The sequence below is a fragment of the Furipterus horrens genome, unplaced genomic scaffold (assembly GCF_987537825.1).
Source record: "Furipterus horrens unplaced genomic scaffold, mFurHor1.1.pri manual_scaffold_3, whole genome shotgun sequence".
Classification (NCBI taxonomy): domain Eukaryota; kingdom Metazoa; phylum Chordata; class Mammalia; order Chiroptera; family Furipteridae; genus Furipterus; species Furipterus horrens.
Window position 1 is genome coordinate 195,706,934 of NW_028327173.1, and position 8,000 is coordinate 195,714,933.

Here is an 8,000-nt window from a genome sequence, read left to right on the forward strand (position 1 = left end):
CAAAGATGAGACATTTTTAAATATCAATAGGATAGTACTTGCAGCAAGTTGAACCACATCAAATATTTAAATCCATTAATTTATAATGCTGCTGAAAAACGAGGCATGAAAATTCTAATTGGTCACCATTGGCGGACACTAAGGAAACAACTCATTACTTTGAAGATTGGTAAAGAAAGTAAAATAATCAAGCATTTAGTCAGCCTTTTCTACATGAACGGTATTACCAACTACCATATAGTAAATGTAGTGAGTTGAATGATGGTCCCCAAAAGATATGTCTGTGTCCTGATCCCTGGAACCTGTGAATATTATTTTATTTGGGAAAAGGGTCTTTGGTAGTGTAATTACGTTAAGGATTTTGTGATGGGATCATCCTGGAATATATACTGGTAGGCCCTAAATCCAGTGACAAGCTGTATTTATAAGGGACACACAAAGGTGAACACACGGAAGAGGAAGAAATGTATCTAGAATGGAAGAAATTCAATCGATGCAGACACACGACTGCCAGCAGCCACCAGAAGTTGAAATAGGCAAATAACCGATTCTCCCTAGAGCCTCTGGAGGGAGTACGAGCCTGCCCTGCTGACACCTTTATTTTGGATTTCTGCCCTCCAGAACTGTGAGAAAATAAACTTCTCTTGTTTTTAAGTCCTGAAGTGTGTGGTTATTTATTACGATAGCCCAGGAAACGAATATGGTAGATGAGATAAAGTTTCTCTTTGGAAAAAGTATGGTAGCTAATACATGAAAGAGGAATGAAAGAATATCACCATGCTGCAACCTTTAGTGAATTAAGAGGTGGAGGCATTCAGCACTGACATCTGCCAACATCACAGAAAAGGGAAATAACCAACTGTATGTGCTCCCTGATGAAGAACGGGCTACCACCCATAAGCTAGTCTGACTCCCACCCCCACCACCCCAAAATATAAACCCTGAATGTGATCAAACTAGATCTAACAAACAACTTATAAAAATTACAGGGGGTGCAGGGACAATGGGAAGCTACATATCAAGAATACAATCAACAAAACCCACACCCTGGGAAGCCTTAGGACAAAGGATCCCATTTCTTCAACAAATAAATTAAGGAAGAGAGACCCTACAGATTAAAAATCACTTAAGAGACCTATCAATCAATCACAACATGGGGAACTTATTTGGATCCTAATTAAAATAAACTGTAAAAGAAAGATGACAATTGGAATACTTAGTGGATATTTGATTAAATTAAAGAGTTATTGAATTAAATGAAATTTTTCATTAAAAATTTAAGAATTAACCCAATGAAGTCTTATTTTACAATCAGTAATGATTCGTTATCCACACAGCTTGTCTTCTAGTTGTAAGACAATTGGTATTCCCAAGAAGGCCTGGTATTGTGTTATAAATGTAATTACTATTAAACACTGTGTTTAATTACATGGGTTTCCTCTTTCATTCTTGGCTCTCAGCTACATATGCCTTATCTTGATTCACAAGTTGAACAGCTGTGATTGGGGACAGTCAAAAATGGTGATAATTAAAGTGCTGGCTGTGACTTATTCAGAATATTATTTAAGTATTCTTCTAGTGGTCAAAGTGTCTTTGATCTACCTGCCAACTTTATCTTCTTACTCATATACCTTCAACCTGATAGAAGTTTCTGATATGACAGATAATTCTACATAGACAACTTTCTAATAAAATAAACATAGAAAATAAATTGTTATCTGTTGTTAATATACAAACTATATCTTAGAGAATTATTACTGAAACTGGAACTAGATGGGCTAATTTCATTTCTTCTCCAGAACCTACCTTCCACTGGTAGTAAAAATAATAGAGGTTATAAAAAGCGAGGTGGAACATTATTATAGATTCCAGACCAGAATGGAAGTAAGGAATCTGCACAAATACCAAGGGGCTTGTCTTTGTTTAAACAAGAGTTTCTGTGAGACAACCAAGGGGTGCAGTTCAAACACTTTCTTGAGAACAAGGCTCTGGATTAATGTTGTGGGATGGTTCTTCAAATTAATCAAAGATCCAACAGGCAAAAAGAATGGGTATTTAGCCCTGGCCAGTTGCTAAGTTGGTTGGAGCCGTCATCCCCATACGCAAAGGCTGTGGTACCGTCCTCAGTCAGGGCACATATGAGAATGGAATAAAAAATCAATTTTTCTCTCTCTCCCTACCCACCCCTCTAAAATCAATCAATAAAAATTTTTAAATGAATTATTTTTAAAAGAATGGATATTTAACTAGGAAAAATGAAGGTCAAAAAAATGAGGAGCTCTCTTCTGATTTTCACAGTGTGAGGAATCATGATCAGCAAAGTATCCCCCAACACCCTCTGTGAGGCGGTGCTGGAAGTCCTGCCTGGGAACCAGCACAAGCAATGCAAGGTTTTGGAGTCCGTGGAGCTGCAGATCAGCATGAAGAACTATGACCGTCAGAAGGACAAATGTTTCTCAGGCACCATCAGGATAAAGCCCACCCCCGGTTCTTCATCTGGACCAGCAGTACTGCCAGGAGGCCAAGGCCGTGAATATCCCCCACATGGACATTGAGGCACTGAAGAAACTCAACAAGAACAACAAACTGGTCAGGAAGCTGGCCATGAAATATGATCCCTTTTTGGCTTTAGTCTCTCATCAAGCAGATCCCACTAATACTGAGCCCAGGCCTGAATAAGGCTGGCAAGTTCCCTCCTTGTTGACCCACAATGAGATCACGGTGGCCAAGGTCGATAAAGTGAAATCCATGATCAAGTTCCAGATGAAGAAGGCACTCTGTCTGGTGGCCATTGGCCATGTGAAGATGACAGATGATGAGCTTGTGTACAACGTTCACTTAGTTGTCAATTTCCTAGCATCACTGTTCAAAAAGAACTAGCAGAACATCTTGGCATTGCACTTCAAGAGCACCACGGGCAAGCCCCAGGGCCTGTACTAAGGCACAGCTTGATAAACCATACTGCTATCATCAAGACAAAAATGAGGAATTTGTCATTTTGTATTACCTGCCAAGTTAAGAAATAATAATAATAATAGATTTACTTTAAAGCTTTAATCACATGGTATCTCCTTTGAAGCTTGTAATAGTCAAATGAGGTAAGTAATATTATCCTTTTGTTATAGATAGAAAACTGAGACTTAGTTGAAACAGTGACTTGCCCAAAGCCTTATTTTTGTGAAGTTTTAGAGGTTCAAGTTCAAGGGTCTTTCCACCTGTCTTAGAAATAAGACGCTATCAACCCAGGATAATGTGAAGGTTTTGAATCAAATTATGTCGCTCCTTAAGTTTGTCAAATATCCACTAATTATACGATGTGTGAAACTTCATTTGTAAGAAGAAAAGAAACTCTACAGCATATACAAAACTGAGACCTGAAACCGACTTTGCTCTGATCAGATATAATTGCCTTCATAAAATCATCATCAAAAAGCATTTATTAAATCATTTAAATAACTGATTTCTCAGTTTCTACACCAGATTAAAATATTCTATTTCCCATTCCAAATAGCACTCACTCAGTTATTAAATTTGGCAAGAACAGCCATTTCTAGCAAATTCTCTATAATCAAAACATGTCTTCCTAGCTTTGTAATTACAATATATTTTAAATGCTTCTGTAAAACCAGAAAATTAAGAATGACCATTTTCAGTGGTAGAACAACAATCTTTTTACTTACCTAGTGGGTCAGTAGTATAATTCCCATTATGTAGATAGAAAAAAATCAAATTGGGTCTGTGTCTCTGGCATTGTACAATAAATTAGAAGAGGCAGTGTGTATTGATAGATATAGTGGTATAGGAAGTATCCAAGAGCGTGAGCTTTGGAGTCAAATAGACCAAGATGCCTGTTTTTGCTTTGACCATGGACAAGTGACTTCATCTGTAAAATGGCAATTAGTAATATTGCCTACTTTACAGAGTTGTGTGAGAATTAAGAGATGATCCATGTAAAGTCTCTTCATACGATGACTAGCAAAAAGTATGTCCTCAGTATGTATTAGAGACCATAACAATAGTAATATTGATGGTACAGAAAATTAAATGGGTTCTATTTTGTCTTTGTCTAGATCATGTTGAACAGTCGAGTGAAACAAATATTAGGGATCAGACATACTTCTGAACAGAAATCACCAATTAAGAAAGCACACATGTATCTTTTGGATGTGTGAGTTTTTTCCATCTGTAAAATTAGAACCAAAGAAGAAAGCAATTCCAAGTTTGAGACAAAACATATACTACACTTATATTAGTGAACTTTTACCAGTTTCTTTGAATAACCGATTTCTCTATTTCTACATCAGTTGAAAATAATCAATTTCCTGAAATAATTCAGATTGCTTAATAGTAGAGGCTTTATATAAATTTCTAGTCAAGAGATGCCATTGTTCATTTGTCAGGCGTAGAATGCATTACCATTCCTCAATAAATCTTAAATTAAAATGATAGATTTTCAGCCTTCAGCATGTTGCAGGGTGCGATAAAAATCAGTGCCATTATTTAGCTACAGGATGGCAAAATGCACCTGACCACAGAGAGAACACAGGCTAGGAAACCACAATCCCTACAGTGGTGTTTGAGTTCTTCTTCATATATGCCAAGGCCCCCTGAGTGGTATTTATCACTGACAATGGTATTATTTTCATGGGTTAGAATTCATCACATAGTTGCTTCTTAAATCTAATTTTAGCACACAACACAATCAAGTCCAAATCCCTTCTTTCAAACTCTCTCCCTTTTTCCCTTAACTTGCTTTTCTTCTTTTCCCTTCTTCTTATAATCTGGGTACCAAGTATAGAACTGAGAATGCACGTTCTGTTGTGTAGTTTCTACATTGCATGAAAGGACCCTTCTGAGGACGTAGAGTGAAGTCCAGCTTTCGGTCTACTTGTAATATTCTCTATGCTCTGATGTGGGGCTTTGTCAGCCCAGAATGCTGGGTCCCCTTTTGTGATTCAAATATTATAAAAGTTTCAAAGTGCTGCCCTTGGCCCTGATGGTACATTTGTTATCAAAACCATCTTGTGAACTGAGTATTTCTGGAGGACTGGACCATGTCTGTTACCTGTGTTGCCCTTGACCCTAATAGAACACATAGTGGGTTCTTCAAAATGCTTCTTGAATGTCTGCTATATTGATTCACAACTGAAGAAAACAGTAGTTGGATGATATGTTAGTCATTGCTGTCACCTGGAACTGAGCTGACCCACTCACAACCTTCCTGTAGGTGGCAGAGCAGCACAAATAAGAGCTTGGACTCTCGAGTTAGACTCGTTCCACCACCTATCAGCTTTATGAATCTTGGACGATTTAAATGGCCTTTGTGCTTGGTTTTCTTACCTGTAAAATGAGGACAGGAATAATACGAAGGGAAGGACAGGAATAATACGAAGGGAACCAAAGTTTTGCCACCCTGAAGCTGCCTTTTTGGGATACTGATTTTAAGATATTTATTAAGAAACAGGACTCAGAAGGAAACTGTCAAGGAAAGGGAGGAGGGGCGGGGAGGTCAAAGGATTCAGACAGAAAAACCTGCTTCAGGAAGGAAATCTTAGGGTGTTTGTTTTTGCCTAATTTGATTTAAGTACGGTAAGTGGAGGGCTTCAGGCAGGGGCCTCTTAGCTAGACACCCCCAGTGCCCCACTGTCTAGTGAGAATTTGCCTGCCAGGTGTGTTCCATTCTTCCTCAATTACCTGTAAAGCACCTATTCTCACTTCTGAAATCTAAGCCTGCTCCCCCTCCTTTCTACTTTGTCCAAAAGGTGTTACATACCCAGTTTTGTCTCACTGTCTTTGGAATTTCATGCTTATGTGAATTATCCATGTGCATGAATTAAAAACTTGAATTTTCTCCTGTTAATCTGTCTCTGTTAATTTGTTATTAGAAGAATTTAGAAGGTAGGAGGAAAGGTGTTAAATTTTTTTTAGCCCTACAATATCTACTTTACAGAGTTGTTGTGAGGATTGAATGAATAATGCATATAAATCGCTTAGCAAAGTGCTAGCCATCGATGTTACTGTTGGGTAATGTAGAGGGAAGCACACCGAGTTAGCAAAGGAATTGACAGAATAAATGCTAAGCACCAGAAATGTATTTGATAAGAGGTTTTGTAGTGGGAAATATACATATCCTGTGTCTTATGTTCAGTTAGTAGAAATAAAATGTGTTAAGAGGCGAGACTAGGCAGGAGGGTCAACTAATTGCTACGATGATGATGTTTATTGTTCAAACAGACCAACTTCTGGAGGTACTATCCCCACATCTCCCAGGGCACACTAAAAACACTTCTAATCAGAAACAAGTACTTGAAAATATTACTGCCAAGCCCTGGGCAGGTGGCTCAGTTGGTTGGAGCATTGTCCCTACATCAAAAGGCTGAGGGTTCAATCCCCCATCAGGGCACATGCCTGGGTTGTGAGTTTGATCCTAGAGCAGGGTGTGAATGGGAAACGACCAATCATTGTTTCTCTCTTGCATTGATGTTTCTCTCTCCACCTCCCCTCTTCTCTCTCTAAAATCAATGAGTATATCTTTGGGTGGGGATTTTTTAAAATAAAAAAATAAAAATTTTTTAAATAATAAAGAAAATACTATTGCCAAGATCTAGAGCATTTGGGATACAACTGCCACTGCTATATTTAGTTCTCTCTCTCCTGAGTTGGGATTCCAGAGACAGCACACAGTTGGGAAGGCCAGTTAACTCTGCCATTACTGAAGCATGAAATGGTTTGTAATGAGCACAAAGAACTTAGTTCTGGGTTTTAGAGATAAGGAGCACACTGGCTTCAAAGTCCCAGCTCCCCACTTGATCATGCTGACTTGCCAAAGGAAACATTCCCCCCAAAAGCAGCATTGTCTGCCTGTGAGTAGGTATCCCATCATTGAAACTTTTGTGAAAAAGGGGTCACAGATGTTGAGTTGAAACCAGGTCTATTCGTTTCACTTAAAAGAGAGTGTTCACCTTTGTGGGGTATCATGATGTTTTGCTCTTACTTTTTCTTTGGTTATGTAGTTTTATGTTTTCTTGACAAATCACATAGTTTCTTGTTAGCTTTTCCCAAACTGAGCCTTAAACTGATGTCTTGAGTACTCCTTTAAAGTCGTAATTTAAAAATCTCAGGAGTATAAATCGGTATTACAAGCTTGTTATTTGGTATCTTTGTAGCAAAAGAAATAGCAAGTTTTTTTTTGTTTTTTTTTTTAAATGGATTTCTGATAGGCCACTTGCAAGCTTGCAGCATAAGTGAAACCAGGTTCAGTATTTCTAAATTGTTGATTCTTTCTCCTTAGCCCCACCATTTGATCTGGTCACCAAGTGCTTACATCCTCCCCCTTTGCACTGAGACTCTTTTTCACTACAATTGTCATTTCCATATTAGATGTATAACACGAGAATAAAAGAGGGTAGATTTTGTACTGTCTAGCGAGTCAGAATTAAACATTCTTGAAGTATTCCTGGCAGCAATAACCTCTGAGTTGCAAAGAGGAAGAAAAGTGGAGAGAAGATTTTCCAGACTACAGAGGCTCAGAGGTAGAAGGAGAAATTAACATTAAGGGATTACAAAAATATTTTACTACAGTACAAAATGAATTTCAGTCACATTCAGTTGCATATTGATTTGTGCTTGCTGATTCATATTGCTTTTGGTGCATTTTTGCCAAATACCGAGGAAGCCAATTCTCTTAGTCACCTATTGCTTTTTATGAGGAAAAATCTAATAAATATAAAATATTAAAAGGCAGCTCGCAAGTATTAAAAGGCAGCACACAAGATATGCAACAGTGGTTTGTTCAGAGCCCATCATGGGAAGAAATAATTGGCAACTGTTCAGTCTCTGAGATATGTCCCTTTTCCAGCCACTGCCCCTAGATCAGTATTGACTCTCAAGACTTTGTGCCTGTTAGCGGAAAGAAGAGAAGGGAGGAGAAGGGAAAAGAGGAAGACAGAGATGAGAGAAGGAAAAAAAAAAAGTCATGAACCCTGGGGTTTGCTCTTGAC

At 38.2% G+C, this 8,000-nt stretch overlaps 1 pseudogene; it reads left to right on the forward strand.

The window, feature by feature from the left end:
- Nucleotides 1-2,309: 2,309 nt before the first annotated feature.
- Nucleotides 2,310-2,940, forward strand: LOC150017126 (large ribosomal subunit protein uL1 pseudogene; annotated as a pseudogene).
- Nucleotides 2,941-8,000: the final 5,060 nt, after the last annotated feature.